The 14,534-nt window shown below is 37.7% G+C and overlaps 1 protein-coding gene and 1 long non-coding RNA gene across 7 annotated transcripts in view; one reads left to right on the top strand and one right to left on the bottom strand.

Annotated features, from left to right (window-relative positions):
* USP6NL (USP6 N-terminal like) overlaps positions 1-14,534 on the top strand; it is a 231,354-nt gene that overhangs the window by 88,854 nt on the left and 127,966 nt on the right. The window lies entirely within an intron of this gene.
* LOC128316282 (uncharacterized) lies at positions 6,233-12,842 on the bottom strand. Its single transcript, XR_008299911.1, has 3 exons — positions 12,415-12,842; positions 8,636-8,734; positions 6,233-7,467 (listed from the first exon to the last, which is right to left on the bottom strand). It is a non-coding gene; the product is annotated as an uncharacterized LOC128316282 (long non-coding RNA).

Here is a 14,534-nt window from a genome sequence, read left to right as displayed (position 1 = left end):
CCTCCCGCAACCCTGTTTGTTCTCTGTATTTAAGAATCTTTTATGCTTTGTCCCCCTCCCTATTTTTATATTATTTTTGTTTCCCTTCCCTTATGTTCATCTGTTTTGTCTCTTAAAGTCCTCCTATGAGTGAAGTCATATGATTTTTGTCTTTCTCTAAATGACTAATTTCACTTAGCATAATACCCTCCAGTTCCATCCACGTAGTTGCAAATGGCAAGATTTCATTCTTTTTGATTGCCAAGTAATACTCCATTGTGTCTGTGTGTGTGTGTGTGTGTGTGTGTGTGTGTGTGTGTGTGTGTATACATATATACCACATCTTCTTTATCCATTCATCCATCTGGACATTTGGACTCTTTCCATATTTTAGCTATTGTTGATAGTACTGCTATAAACATTAGGGTGCATGTGCCCCTTTGAAACAGCATACCTGTATCCCTTGGATAAATACCTAGTAGTGCAGTTGCTGGGTCGTAGGGTAGTTCTATTTTTAATTTTTTGAGGAACCTCCATACTGTTTTCCAGAGTGGCTGCACCAGTTTGCATTCCCTCCAGCAGTGCAAAAGAGATCCTCTTTCTCCACATCCTCATGCAGGCAGTCCATTGTAAGGGCACCTGTTCCATTTGTGGTCTACCAAACCACATGGGATCTCCCACATATAGACAATTACTGTTTTTGTTTTAAGCACTCTCTCCAGTTAAACTCTGTACTTTTTGGGTTTATTTTTGTATTCTTTCTTTTTTTTTTTTTTTTTAATTTTGTTTTCTTAATGTTTTTATTTATTTTTGAGACAGAGACAGAGCATGAGCAGGCAAGGGGCAGAGAGAGAGGGAGACACAGAATCGGAAGCAGGCTCCAGACTCTGAGCCATCAGCACAGAGCCCGATATGGGGCTCGAACTCACAGACTGTGAGATCATGACCTGAGCCGAAGTTGGACGCTCAACCGACAGAGCCACCCAGGCGCCCCTATTTTTGTATTATTTCAGATGATGTCTAAAGAGTAGGATATAGATGAAGTATATATTAAATATAGATTTTCTTTATTTTAAAAGCCTGTCTTCTATTTATTTTTTTAGAGAGAGCGGGAGAGCATGAGTGGGTGAGAGGGGCAGATGGGGAGATAGACTCTTAAACAGGTTCCACACTCAGGGGCCTCAATCCCATGACCCCAGGATCATGACCTGAGCCAAAATCAAGAGTCAGATGCTCAACCAGCTGAACCACCTAGGCTTTCCTAAAAGACTCTTTTAGAACACTTTTAGATTTACAGAAAAGTTGAGTGGAAAGTCCTGGGAGTTCCCTTAAGCCCCCTTAGAATACTCCCACCTTCCTGGTTTCCTGTTATTAACATCTTGCATTTTTGTGGTTCACTTACTGCAGTTGATGAACCAATATCAATGCATTATTGTTAACTAAAGTTTACATTAAGGATCACTCGTTGTGTTGTACATATTATGGGTTTTGACAAATGTATAATGACATGTATCTACTGTTACAGTAGCGTATAGAGTAGTTTCACTGCCTTAGAAGTTCCCTGTGCGACTGCCTATTCATCCTTCCCCCTCTCTTCTCAAATCAAAGGATTTGAGACAGCAAAGGATCACTCTGCTGTCTCCATAGGTTTGCCTTTTCCAGAATGGCATATGATTAGAATCTTATACTATGTAGCCTTTTCAGATTGGCTTCCTTTACTTAACATTTAAGGTGCCTCCTTTTTTTTTTTTTTTTTTTTTGTGGCTTGATAGCTCATTTCCTTTTATTGCTGAACAATATTCTGTAACCTGGATCTGAGCAATTTGTCTATCCATTCATGCACTGAAAAACAAAGGATTGCTTCCAGGCTTTGGCAATTGCAAATAAAACTGTAAGCGTTCATGTATAGGTTTTTGTAAGTTTTTAACTCATTTGGGTAAATAACAAGGAATAATACAATTGCAGCATAAAATGGTAAGGGCTTGTTTAGTTTTGTAACAAACCACCAGATCGTTTTCCAAGATGGCTGTACCATTTTGCATTCCCACCTTGTGTTCCCACTGGCAGTTAATGAGAGTTCCTGTTGCTCCGTCCACACATCCTTGCCAGCATTTGGTGTTGTCAGCGTTCTGCCTTTTAGCCATTCTAATAGGTGTGTAGGGGTGTCTTGTTATCTTAACTTGAAATTTCCTGATGACATATGATGTTGAACCTCTTTTTACGTGCTAATGTGCCATCTGTGTATCCTTTTTGGTGAGGTGATATGGAATATTTAAAAACCAAAATATAATTCTTTTCTTTTCTTTTTTTTATATATGAGTGAGAGTGCACATGCATGTGCACACACATGCACATTGGAAAGGGGCAGAGGGAGGGAGGCAGAGAATCCTAAGAAGCCTCCATGCTCAGTACAGAGCCTGACGCGGGGCTCAATCCCATGACCCTGGGATCATGACCTAATCCAAATCAAAAGTCAGATGCTCAACCTACTGAGCCACCCAGGCGCCCCAATTCCTTTCTTTAAATAGTTAAATGTATTCTCAGAAAAGTATAGCAAAAAGGAGATAATAAAAATTAATATGTAGCGTCACTTTTCAGAGGAAAAATTGCTGGTAACATTTTGATGTTTTTTTCTTTGTGCATACATCTTTCTCCGTGTGTGTGTGTGTGTGTGTATGCATGTGATAAACACACTGAAATGGTGGAATCATAATTTTTGTACGTTTCATGTGTACTTGTACATATTAACTTTTCCTATGTCATTCTTCTCTAACAGTGGTCCTTGAATGTTAGGATTGTTTGAGGGAACCTTTAAAATTTGTGATGCTTATGCTACACCCTTGTACAGTGAAGTCCAAATCCCTGTAGATGGACTCAGAAACCAGATTTTTAAAACTTTTTAAAACTTTTATTTATTTTTTTAAATCTTTTTAACGTTTTGTTGATTTATTGATTGATTGATTGATTGATTGATTGAAGAGGCAGAGTGCGAGCAGGGGAGAGGCAGAGAGAGAGAGGGAGGCACAGGATCCAAAGTAGGCTCACGGCTCTGAGCTGTCAGCACAGAGCCTGAGGCAGGGCTCGAACCCATGAATGCAAGATCATGACCTAAGCCGAAGTCGGACACTCAACTGACTGAGCCACCCAGGCACCCCTTTAAAACTTTTAATTTCAATGTATAGTGAAGATTGAGAACCACTGGTGTCAATATGTAAGAAAAAATATAATTCCTCAAAGATAATACAAAATATGTGATACCCCAAACAGCAACACAAAAATGTGTGGCGTGTGTGTGTGTGTGTGTGTGTGTGTGTGTGAGAGAGAGAGAGAGAGAGAGAGAGAGAGAGAGAGAGAGAGAGAAAGAGAGAGGGGGAGGGAGATAATGATAGATGGATAGAGAGATATAAAGGAAATCAAGGGAATGGTTAACTACTGGATTCAGGATGTTTGTTAGTTTGGGATGAAGCAGGGGGATGGGTTGGTGGTTGGGGGGGACTGTAGTTAAATGTAGATTATTGTTACGGCCCTAGTTTTTGTTTGAGTGGCGCTTTGTGGTGTTTATTATTAAAAAGAAATATTGAGTGAATAAGTAAAAGTGGGCCATGGCATGGACCAATGATAAGAACTGAAGTCTGTGATTAAAGCAGTTCTTTGTGCCAGGGGCCCAATGAGGACAAGTATTAAAGAAAACGATTACATCCCTCTTGTAAGTGTATCTAGTGAGGTTTGAATAACACAGTGGTTTGATACCCAAAGTCATCTATTTAAAAAATGAACAGGCTATTCCTGAGTAGCCAGAGATTGTATCTACTTGTTTTTCTGAAATCATACATCCACTCTGCTTTCCTCACAGAGGCTTATCCTGTGCCATTTGTCAAAATAACAGATATGTGATACATTTTGATGCATAATTATTCACTTTAAATGAGTATTTTATTAGAAATTGCTATCTTAATAAGTGGAATGGGCTGATGTTACTTTGCCCTGATTAAAGGAGTTGTTGGGTTGTATTTCTCTGCCATCTCTCGTGTTTTTACCCCTTGAGCACTGTGCTGTAGTAAGATGGGTCAGGGTGGACCTTGTTTTTATCTTTTGTTTTCTGTTTCGTAAAGTGGGGTAGAGGTGATCGAGTAAAGGGACGCGGAAATGGAGAACCCCTGCTGCAGGCATCTCCTCAAGCAGGTCAGCTTTAGTGACAAGTACATATGGAAGTTAGGGTCTGGAAATTAATTCTTTTAAGACTGCCCGTGCCAGAGTAACCCCACAGGTATGTGTACTTTCACGATTTGCGTTCCAGGATTCAGAATGACCTTTGGGGAGAGGAAGCAAATGTGAGAATGCATATAAATGTGTGTGTGTATGTGTACACATACACAGACAACTGGCACACAGCATATTCACAAATGTGGAATTCTTTTTTACGTTGTTAGTCTGGTCCTTTAAAATCCTTTGCTTTATGTGATTTAAACATACATAAGTACCAATACGTATATATCCTTTATAAACAAATAAATACGCATGTATTGGGCTATGTAGTCAGAATTTTTTTTAAGTTTATTTATTTTGAGAGAGAGAGAGAGAGAGAGCGAGCAGGGGAGAGGCAGAGCCAGAGGGAAAGAGAGAATTCCAGGCAGGCTCCATGCTGAGTGCGGTGGGGAGTGGGGGGCTTGATCTCAGAAACTGTGAGATGATGTCCTGAGCCCGAATCAAGAGTCAGACGCTTAGCCAACTGAACCATGTGGGCACCCCTGTGTAGTCAGAATTTAAGTTTATTTTGAAATAATTTCGGACTTAGGAAAATGTTGCAAGAATAACGCAGACAATTCTCATATTCTTCTACCTGGATTTCCCAAATGCTAACGTTGTACCACATTTAGTTTCTCATTCCGTATTCATATTTTTTTTCCCCCTGGACCAGTAAAGGGTACAGTGAAGTATTTACCCCTAAATACTTCAGGGTATATTACTAAAATCCAGGATGTTCTATTATGTAACTGCAGTATAGTGGTCATAGTTAGGAAATTAACACTAATAACCTATAGATGGTGTTGTTCCCAAATATCATGTATTTCCCCTCATCTCTTTCTGGCCCAGTATGTAACCTGACATCATGCGTTACATTCTAGTTAACCTGACTCTGGACTCTCCTCTGATCTGTAATATAATAGTTCCTCTGTCTTTCATGATCTTCACATTTTACAGTACAGCTCCCTTATATATACTATATTGGAGTATGTGGTCTGATAGGTTTACTGATGCAATATGTGATAAAAATGAGAAGAGAATGAGAGAAACAAGAAAAAGCTGTTGGTTGCTTTGCAGAAGTTAAGGACTGACGGTAGTAAGTCAAACTGACTGCTCCGATTTTCATTTTCAAAACCAATACTGTTATCAATGAGATGGGGGACGATGAAGATTGAATTTTATGGAAACATGAGTATAGAAAGTCTTCTCTTCACTGATCAGATATGGAAGATAGAGCTGACTGAAGATAATGCCCTGTAGATCCCCTTCCTTGTATGGAAAGAGAAAAATACTGGGAGAGAGCAAAGCTAACAGCAAGTACCTTTCAAAAACATAATTTTTTTCCAGAAGAGTGGAAATGGTTTCTCAGGAGCTGGAAATGCAAAGAATTGGAAATAAACTCAGTATATACCTAACACCTATTTTGTGCTCCGACCTGCCCTAGGAAATGGGGCCAGGGATTGAAAGAACTGGGTGGGGAACTTGATTTGAGGAGTTTGATTTAGATATTGATGTGTCTCTATCAAGTCTTCAGAGGGAATTGTTAAAGGGCACAGTTTTGATGGGAGGTTGAAAACTTGGTCTTTGACTCATCTGAACTTTTTGATTTAGTTTGCAAGTATAGATATTCTCTTTAAAGAGAACAGGTAGTTAGGATAATTGTCATGTTTTGTCCTCCATTTGCAAGTAGTTTCTCGCTGTCATGGATTTGTAACACTAATGTCTTAAATTACCACCCATATGGAGAATAAATTATGGGTGGATATATATGCACATGTTATAGCACCTCTTCTCTGAAGAGCTGAAAACTTCACCCTGAATTTTAAAACTATACATTTTTACAGAAAAGGCGTGATGTCAGAGAAACCAGAAGCCTTTGAATTTTGGATCCTGTGTTTTACTTGCAACCCTGGTTGATCGTGCACCTTAGTTGTCCAATTGAAAAATGGGAAAATGACAAATAAGCCTTTAAGTGTGAGGACAAGGGAACTGCCTTTGATTTGCCCTGAGATCCATTATTTAATGATACATTAAGGATATCAAAAGTAACAAATGGGAAAGAAGAAAAACTGAGGGGACAGTTGGGAGGTACAGTAAGGAGAACACATTGCCGGTGGAGAATCATTCAGTAAATACAACGTTTAACCACATTAGCACCAAATGTGAGTTTTCTCTTTTCATTAACTCTGTAGCCCTTTGAAAAGGGGATGTGTATGGTAAATAGAATATGTATCAAAGGTATTCAGTATTAATTGGGCGTTGTTGCAGCTTAGGTGTTGAAAACTGTGAGGCAAAAATGGTGGTTATACCTGATTTGCACAGTCTCTGTCTGGCTCATGCCTCTTAGTGGTGAGGCCAATGAATTTCAACCCTTCAGGGATTTCTAGCGGGAAGTGTGAATTTAGACTTCTTTTCATGTACTAGGATGTCAGAGCTGTCTGCATGAGGAGGAGGGCAAGGAATTTATAGGATCATTTTTGAAGGTTCCTATCTGTTATACAGACCTGGGAGCTTGGAGTTTGCAAGAGTATTATTTTTAGCTTCATTTTATTTTCTGTGTTTCAAATATGAGATTTTTGAGAAATTGGGGAAAAAAGTATTAAGGCTTTGCAGTGCAGGGTATTTTGGTTGACTGCTTCTGAGTGTTTTTAAAAACTTGCACATAGCATCTGTGATCCACTATATGAGAATTTATAGCATAGCACTTTATTTTTCCTGTCATGACTTTTGTGAGAAAATGTTTTCACTGTGCTTAGTGATTTGCAGAAGATTGCCCACACTGCGTTTTATTTTGTTTTGTTTTGTTTTGTTTTGTTTATAACTGGTTAATGCTTTGTAAAGTGATACATTTGGACTTTGAGGATGGTGGTTTTCACAAGTGCTGAAGTCACTTTGTATCAAGAAGATACAGCCTATCCTTTCGTTGTTTCTTATTAACTGCTTCAGAGCCTTCCTGGATAGCTAAGCAAAGCATGTGTCTCTCTGTAGTTGAACGGTGTTCGTGCCGAGCTTCCCGAAAGCAGAAACAGCAGTGAGCTCGGTGATGAAACCTGTTGGATTTCTGGAGGAAGCAGCGTAGTCTCTGGCTTGTTAACTAGCAATGATTCAGGTCTTGCAGATTGTAAAGGATCTGGTGACACCATCGAGGCAAAAAGCAGCCAAAGTCAAGGAAGGTAGGAACATCGTCAGAATGAACAATCGGAGCACGTAGAGGTTTTTACAAATATCGACCTAAAAGAACAGCTATAAAAAAGGAGTTTTGAGTTATCACGTATGCTTTTGCTCTTCTGATAGATTATGGTAACTGAGAAGGATCAGGTAATGGCATAATTGTTAACACATCTTATTGTTACTGTTTTTAAATGACAAATTAGAAGCATATCATCTTACGAAAAGGTATGAAGAGTAAGGAGAGGTTATGACATAGCTATTGCAACAGTTTTTTTCACACTGGAAAGATCCTTTTGTATCATGTATTTTGGAGATAGCAGAATAATTTATATAATCCTCTTTTAGTTTTAAAATACAAATGTTCATGGTAGAAATCAGAAGGGAACAAGCTAGGATTCTGCCTGTACCAGGGCAGAATAACTAGATGGTTCCTATTTGTATGGCCAGCTGATCAATTAATAGTTACAAATGTGAATTCAGCAACTGAATGGTAGTTTTCTGACCTTTTTCAGTGATTAATTACTTGCATCTATTTGTGATTATATGCTTAATTAATGCTGTTTATATTTAAAATAGTCCTTTATAGTCTGTGTCAATTTCAGATATGTTGAAATACATTTTCAGAATTTTTCTAAATTGCATGCCTGATTTGCAGATCTTAAAATGAACTAATGCAGATACACCTTTGAAGAAATATTCGTGTTTTTTGCTTTTTTAAACATTTGAAATCACAAATCTCCAAAATGACATTAAGGAATTGGTTAAAAACATGTAAGTTTATAAACTTAGTTTGTAATGCTGGCAATGTCATTAATTTAATCTGTGGTTTAAAATCAGTCAGTTGATAAAATTTGTATATCAGCTTTTCACGTGTAAGATATCATACAGCATTCATTTTTGTATGATTTGAATAGCATAAATATATTTCAGATGATATAAAATATAGATTATTATGGATTTTTAAAAAACTTGTTCTGATCTCTATTTAAGTAAAGCTTATAAGATTCCTTAAGTCCTGTGCAAAATTATCTAGAGTGGTGATATGAAATAGTATTGTGACACATAGTATATTCAGCCACATATAAAATAGTACAGCTGAAAGAAACCTTAGATTATCTTGTCTGTTCTCATTTTATGGAATAACATGGTATTTAAATGGGCAAAAATGCATGTCAAAAAGCAGAGAAACTATTGTCACTTACCTTTGAATATGTGATAGTATTTAGGACACTTTACTTACCTCCTTTTTGCTACTTTATTTCCTCTTCTCTTCTTTTTCTTCTGTAATAAGAAGGACTGAATTCCTATCTCTGAATAGCAGGATTCTAACAATTAGGCACTAAGAAAAAAATAAAAAGCTTACTGCTTTTACTATTTCAGGAGAACATAAATTAGTTAATTTAATCTCAATCTGTTTGAAAATGTCAGATTCATACAGTTTAACCTTTACAGATGGAATTTTTTTATTGGAATGTTTCTGCTACTTTACATGTTTTCAGTCACAATCATAATTACTTGGAATATACCCAGGGAAAAGAGTAGTAATATTTTTCTTGTTTTTAAAAATGCATGCATGCCCACAGCCTAATCATATTTGACAGGAAATGCCATATGAATATAGAAAATATAGTACTAAGAGATTCTGTATACTAAAGTAGTAGAACAGCTTTTCTTCTTCGATTCTTATGATTTTCAGGCAGAATTTTCTATGACCAGGAAAAACAGAGGCATCTTGTAGGCACATTGTTTTTCATAGACACTTCTTTTTTTCATACCTAATCTAATAGTGTTTTTAATCATGTAGCTAATATGTTTATTATTAGTTTTATCCTTTCTTAAAATATATTACATTTTACCAATTTATAATATTGATAAACTGAGAAAAAGTTTTATAGATAAATATAAAACAATGACCTATAAAAAGAATTTTAAAACTCAGTTCTTTAAAATATAACATGAATTTGGATGAATGTAGAGAGAGCCACATTCCAAAGTATTATATTCACATTAATTTTAGTAAATTGTATGGAATAATTGATTTGTGAAGGGAAGTATCAGAGTTGGAGATGAAACCATTATGATAAGTGGTTTGAGAAATTGTCATAACTTAGTTTTCCTCGGTATGAAGCAGTAAGCAAACTTAATATATCTTGTTATAGGTAGGACTCAAGGGTATGGTGAAGGATTATTTTGAGGAAGGAGGGAAATTGTGCAATATTCATAAATATTTTCTTTAAAATTTTCAAAATATCTGCCAAATCACTGCTTTGTCATTTAGTTGAAGTATTAATCAAGTATCCCAACCTACCTAGCACTTGGTGAAATTACTAAGAGTTCATGTTAATGCTTTTCGCGGAACTTAGAATTTTGTAGCAGTTAGCATTGTAAGAAAGGGAGAGAACTAGTGTTATTTGAAGTATGATTTTAGTGGATCTGTATTTTATATTTTAATAATTTAGTGGGGAGCTGATGGAAATGATTGACATTTGTAAGATGGTCAAAATGAATAGGCATAGATGTTTTGTAATACACCCTTGGGCAAAATAAAGGAAGATTAAGCAAAGGATAATTGGTCTTTGGAAAAGTATCCTTGTCTTCTGGGAAAGAGGGTCAGATACACATGTATATGTTCATTTGTCCATTCATCATTCTCCCATTTATTTATACATAAAGCCCTTGTCAAGTGCCCACTATATGCCAGTCACTGTGTTAGTCACTGAGGGTACAAAGATAAGATCCTTGCCAGTGTCTGGGATATAGTAGGCAATCAGCTATTTGTTGAATGAATGAATGAATGAATGAATGAATGAATGAAAGAAAAGAAAGAAAATATACATTTGTCAAGATAAACTAGTCTAAGAGTTAGAGCAATGTGATCTTGTAGGCCAAGGAAAGGGATGGAATGAGTGATTTATGCTAAATGGAAACACAAACTGTCACAGTTTTCCTCTCGAATATCCTGGTAAGCCTCTGTCTCTAGGGCCAAATCGATGGAGGAGGTTGGGGAGGCTCCACACTGCTGAACAGACTGGAAGTAAAACTGTACAATCTGTTCACATGTACAGAAGGCACACGTGTAATCACTGTGGCTGTGTGTCACTGAGCAGCCTGGTTTTCTTCTTTAAAAGCTTCATGTTTATTTGGATAACAATATTTAAAAAATAGTACATGTTTCCCTATCTTGTTAAACAGAAGTCTGATAAATATAAATATGATTCAGGTTCTTTATTCAAAATATTTTTTGTAGGTTGCAAAACCTGATGACCATGTTTATTAAAATTATTTTTAAAGTAAGAGTAGATTTAGAGTGAGACCTTGAAAATCCCTCCTGTTAATAAAGCCTATGAGCTTTGGTATCTGTCCTAACCTTTTTATTCCCACTTTTAAGCCTTAACATCTCTCCCCTAGATCATTAAAGTAGCTTCCTCATTTATTTTATTTGATAAACACTCACTGAACATTTGTGACTTCTTAGATGCAGAGTTTCTCAGGGAACGCATATGCAGGTGGTAAGAGACAAAAGCTAATAATTACAATAGTATGATAGGTGTTGTAGTAGACAAGGTGTCATGGGAACCCCATGGGGAACTGGCCCCAGTGTGGTAATTAGGAGAGCAAAGGAATTAGACTCGTTGGCGAAGTGACAGATGCTTTCATTTGAGCTAGGTGTCAGAGGATGTATAAAAACCTAGCTGGCTGGGGGTGTGGGGGGAGAGTGTGTAAAAGCATCCTAAGCCAAATAAACAGTGGACGGGAGCCAGGTAGCCAAACATGAAGAGACCTACATACCATGAGAAGAAGTTTAGAAACCTTTAGATGATAGTGGGAGAAGGTGAGAAGACTAGTCATGTGACATTCTGTCATTTAACTGTATTCCATCCTTCCGTTGCTCTCTGAGATCACTTTGTGAAACAGTCTGCCATGCAACCTGGATTGGGATTTAACCTGTGTTTCTAGTGGCATTACTAGATCTCTCTGTGTGCTGTCTGTGGAGGCTCAGCAGAGTGCTTGCTGTGTCTCAGACGTGCTGCGCCATCAGGATGGCAGGTCCTTCCTCTCATCAGGTCAGTCTCCAGGGAGCAGTGCCAGCCCTCCAGAGAGCATTCCCTAACTTTCTCCCCTCAGCCTTCGAGGGCAGAGTTAGGCATTCCTTTGTATGTCCTTAGCAGTTTACTTTTGCCTGTTACTATGCCTTTAATATTCTGTATATTATGGTTATATTTGTTAAATTGGTCAATAAATGTTAACTGAAATAGTTGGCTCTTGAATAATGTGGGGGTTAAGGGTGCCAATCCCCTCAGAGTTTAAAATCCATGTATAACTTGACTCCCCCAAACTTTACTAACAACCTACTGTTGAGTGGAAGCCTTACTGATAATATAAACTGTTGATAGAGACATATTTTGTGTGTCGTGTGTATTCTACGCTGTGTTCTTACACTAAAGCTAGAGAAAAGAAATGTTAAGAAAATCATAAGGGAGAGAAAATACATTTACAGGATAGCACTGTATCGACACTGTAAGTGTATGTCATCAGTTTACAAGATGAATAGTCTGTCAGTACCATTATCAGTATTGTCTTACATGATACAAAACATTGTAGCTGTCAAATTTCTTACTAACACTAGACATCAAAAATGAAAAGATAATGTGAAAAAGAAATTCATACCAGGTCTCATGATTCAGGCATTGATAATGAGAAAGCAGCAGTACGATTGCCTTACGGTAGCCTAGTGTAATCAATTCGATTGCTTCACGGGAGCCTAGCCTGTATACTAATGAATAAATCATATAAAATTTTTATGCTATATAGTGTCACAGTCGTATTCATGATAGCGTATAGGAAACACTGTTACACTTTTTTTTGTTTGTTTTGTTTTAGAAAAGACACTTACTTTTGATGATAGGCTGATACAAAGCTCCTCCAAGCATAATGTACGGTGGTGTAATTCTTTGAAAGCGAAGTTATAAACAGTATGAAAACTAACACATTATTGATTTTATATTAAATGCCACTCACCTTATGCTTATCTGAGGATAGGCTATCTGCTTATGTAGGTCTTGCACAGGACGTTCTCCATGATGAATACTTAAGTGACACTGATGATGCAAAAGCATATCCTACAGTTCATGCCTACAGTTATTAGATGTTTGCACAAAGACACACATGTACGCAACCAACATGTATGAACTATGTGGCATGATGATTGTTTACTGTTTATTAAGTGGAAATGGGATCCTCATCCTTGTTGTCTTCACGTTGCCTAGGCTGCAGAGGAGGAGGAAGTGGGGGTAGTGGCGCCTTCTCAGGGGCAGCGGACGTGGAGGAGGAAGGAGAGGCAGGTGAGGAGGGCACAGTAGGTGAAACTCTATGGAAATACATCATGATTTCTGTCTGACTCTTTTGCTTTTTCATTTTTCCAAAAATATTCCCATACTTTACCAATCCTTCTTCCACCATTTGCTTCAGTTTCAGTGCCTGTACCGTAGAAGGGTCCATGTTGTTAAAGAAGTCAAAAGCAGTTTTGAATGATGGGACCCCTTCCGCCAGATTATCTGATTTCAATTTGTTTTCGGGCTCTGCTGCTTCTGTGTCTTCCTCATTGTCCGGCACTGGTTCGGAAGCATTCATTTCCATCAGGTCATCTGTTAACTCGTCTCGTGTGGTATCTGTTATCTCTTGAATTTCTCTAAGATCCATATCTTGAAACCCTTCAAGCCCCCCCCCCCACCCCAATCTTTTCTTTGCCATGTCCCCAATCTCTTTCCTGGTTTCCTTGGTTGGCTGTGTTGTAAATCCTATGAAGTCAGGCATAACATCTGGACACACTTTTCCCCAGCAGGAGTTTATTGTTTTGGCCTTGATGGCTTTCATGACTTTTTCCGTAACAACATGGCATCTTTAGTAGTGTAATATTTTCAGACTTTCATAATGTTCTCACTGTCAGAGTTCTCTTCCATAACGTTAACAATCCTTTCTGTAGAGTGCCAAGTAATGAGCCTTAAAGGTCCTTATGTCCCCAATCCGAAGGCTGAATTAGAGACGTTGTATTTTGGGGCATGTGGGCCACTTTGACGCCTTCAATGTTGAACTCATGGGGCTCTGGGTGGCCAGGGACACTGTCCAATATCAAAACAACTTTGAAAAGTAGTCTCATACTGGCAAGATACTTCTTGACTTCAGGGACAAAACATTGATGGAGCTGATCCAAGAAAAGGGTCCTGGTTGTCCAGGCCTTCTTGTTGTACAACCAAAAGGCTGACAGCTGGTGTTTATCTTTTCCCTTCAAAGCCCAGGCTTTCTAGATAAGGACAGTCTGGTCATAAACCTGACTGCATTTGCACAAAACGGTAAAGTTAGCCTGTCCCTTCTTGCCTTAAATCCTCATGCTTATTTCTCTTCCTTACTAATGTCCTTTGTGGCATTCTTTTTTTTTTTTTTTTTTTTTCCCTTCAGAATAGGGCACTTCATCTGCATTAAAAACCTGGTCAGGCAGATACCTTGTCTTAGTGATTTTCTTAATGGCATCTGGGAACTCGTCTGCTGCCTCTTGGCTGGCAGAGGCTGCTTCTCCTGTTATCTTGATGTTTTTTAAGCCAAACCTCTTTCTAGAATTATCAAATCATCCTGTGCTGACATTAAATTCTCTGGCTTTAGATCCTTCATCCTCTTTTTGCTTTAAGTTGTCACATCATGACTTCGCTTTTTCTCCAATCATACTAGATTCTGTAGGTATTCCTTTCTTACAGCAATCCTGTACCCACATAAGTACAGCATTTTCAACATGAGATAAAAGGTATTTCATGAAAAGTGTAAGGTTTTCACATCTGCTGGCATGGCTGTGGCGATGGCTTCACAGATTGCCTTTCCCCTTCTGGTTAATTTTATACAGTTGTGATTTAATCTCCACATTTGTTTACATTTGACTGTGAGTGGTGGCATGCATGGTCTGTAAGTGTGTACCTAAGTTTTGATACATTTTAACTTTTTATAATAGATTTGTATATATTTTATGGTAACAGGTGATAAAATAGACTAATGTCTACATATATTTTACACATTCATGACAGACCTTTTACTTAATTTTTTTGATATTTCTAGGCTATGCGATTTGTCTGTGAATTTTTCCAGATTGTCTC

Source organism: Acinonyx jubatus, chromosome B4, assembly GCF_027475565.1.
Source record: "Acinonyx jubatus isolate Ajub_Pintada_27869175 chromosome B4, VMU_Ajub_asm_v1.0, whole genome shotgun sequence".
NCBI lineage: Eukaryota > Metazoa > Chordata > Mammalia > Carnivora > Felidae > Acinonyx > Acinonyx jubatus.
This window is presented reverse-complemented; position numbering and strand designations above follow the sequence as displayed.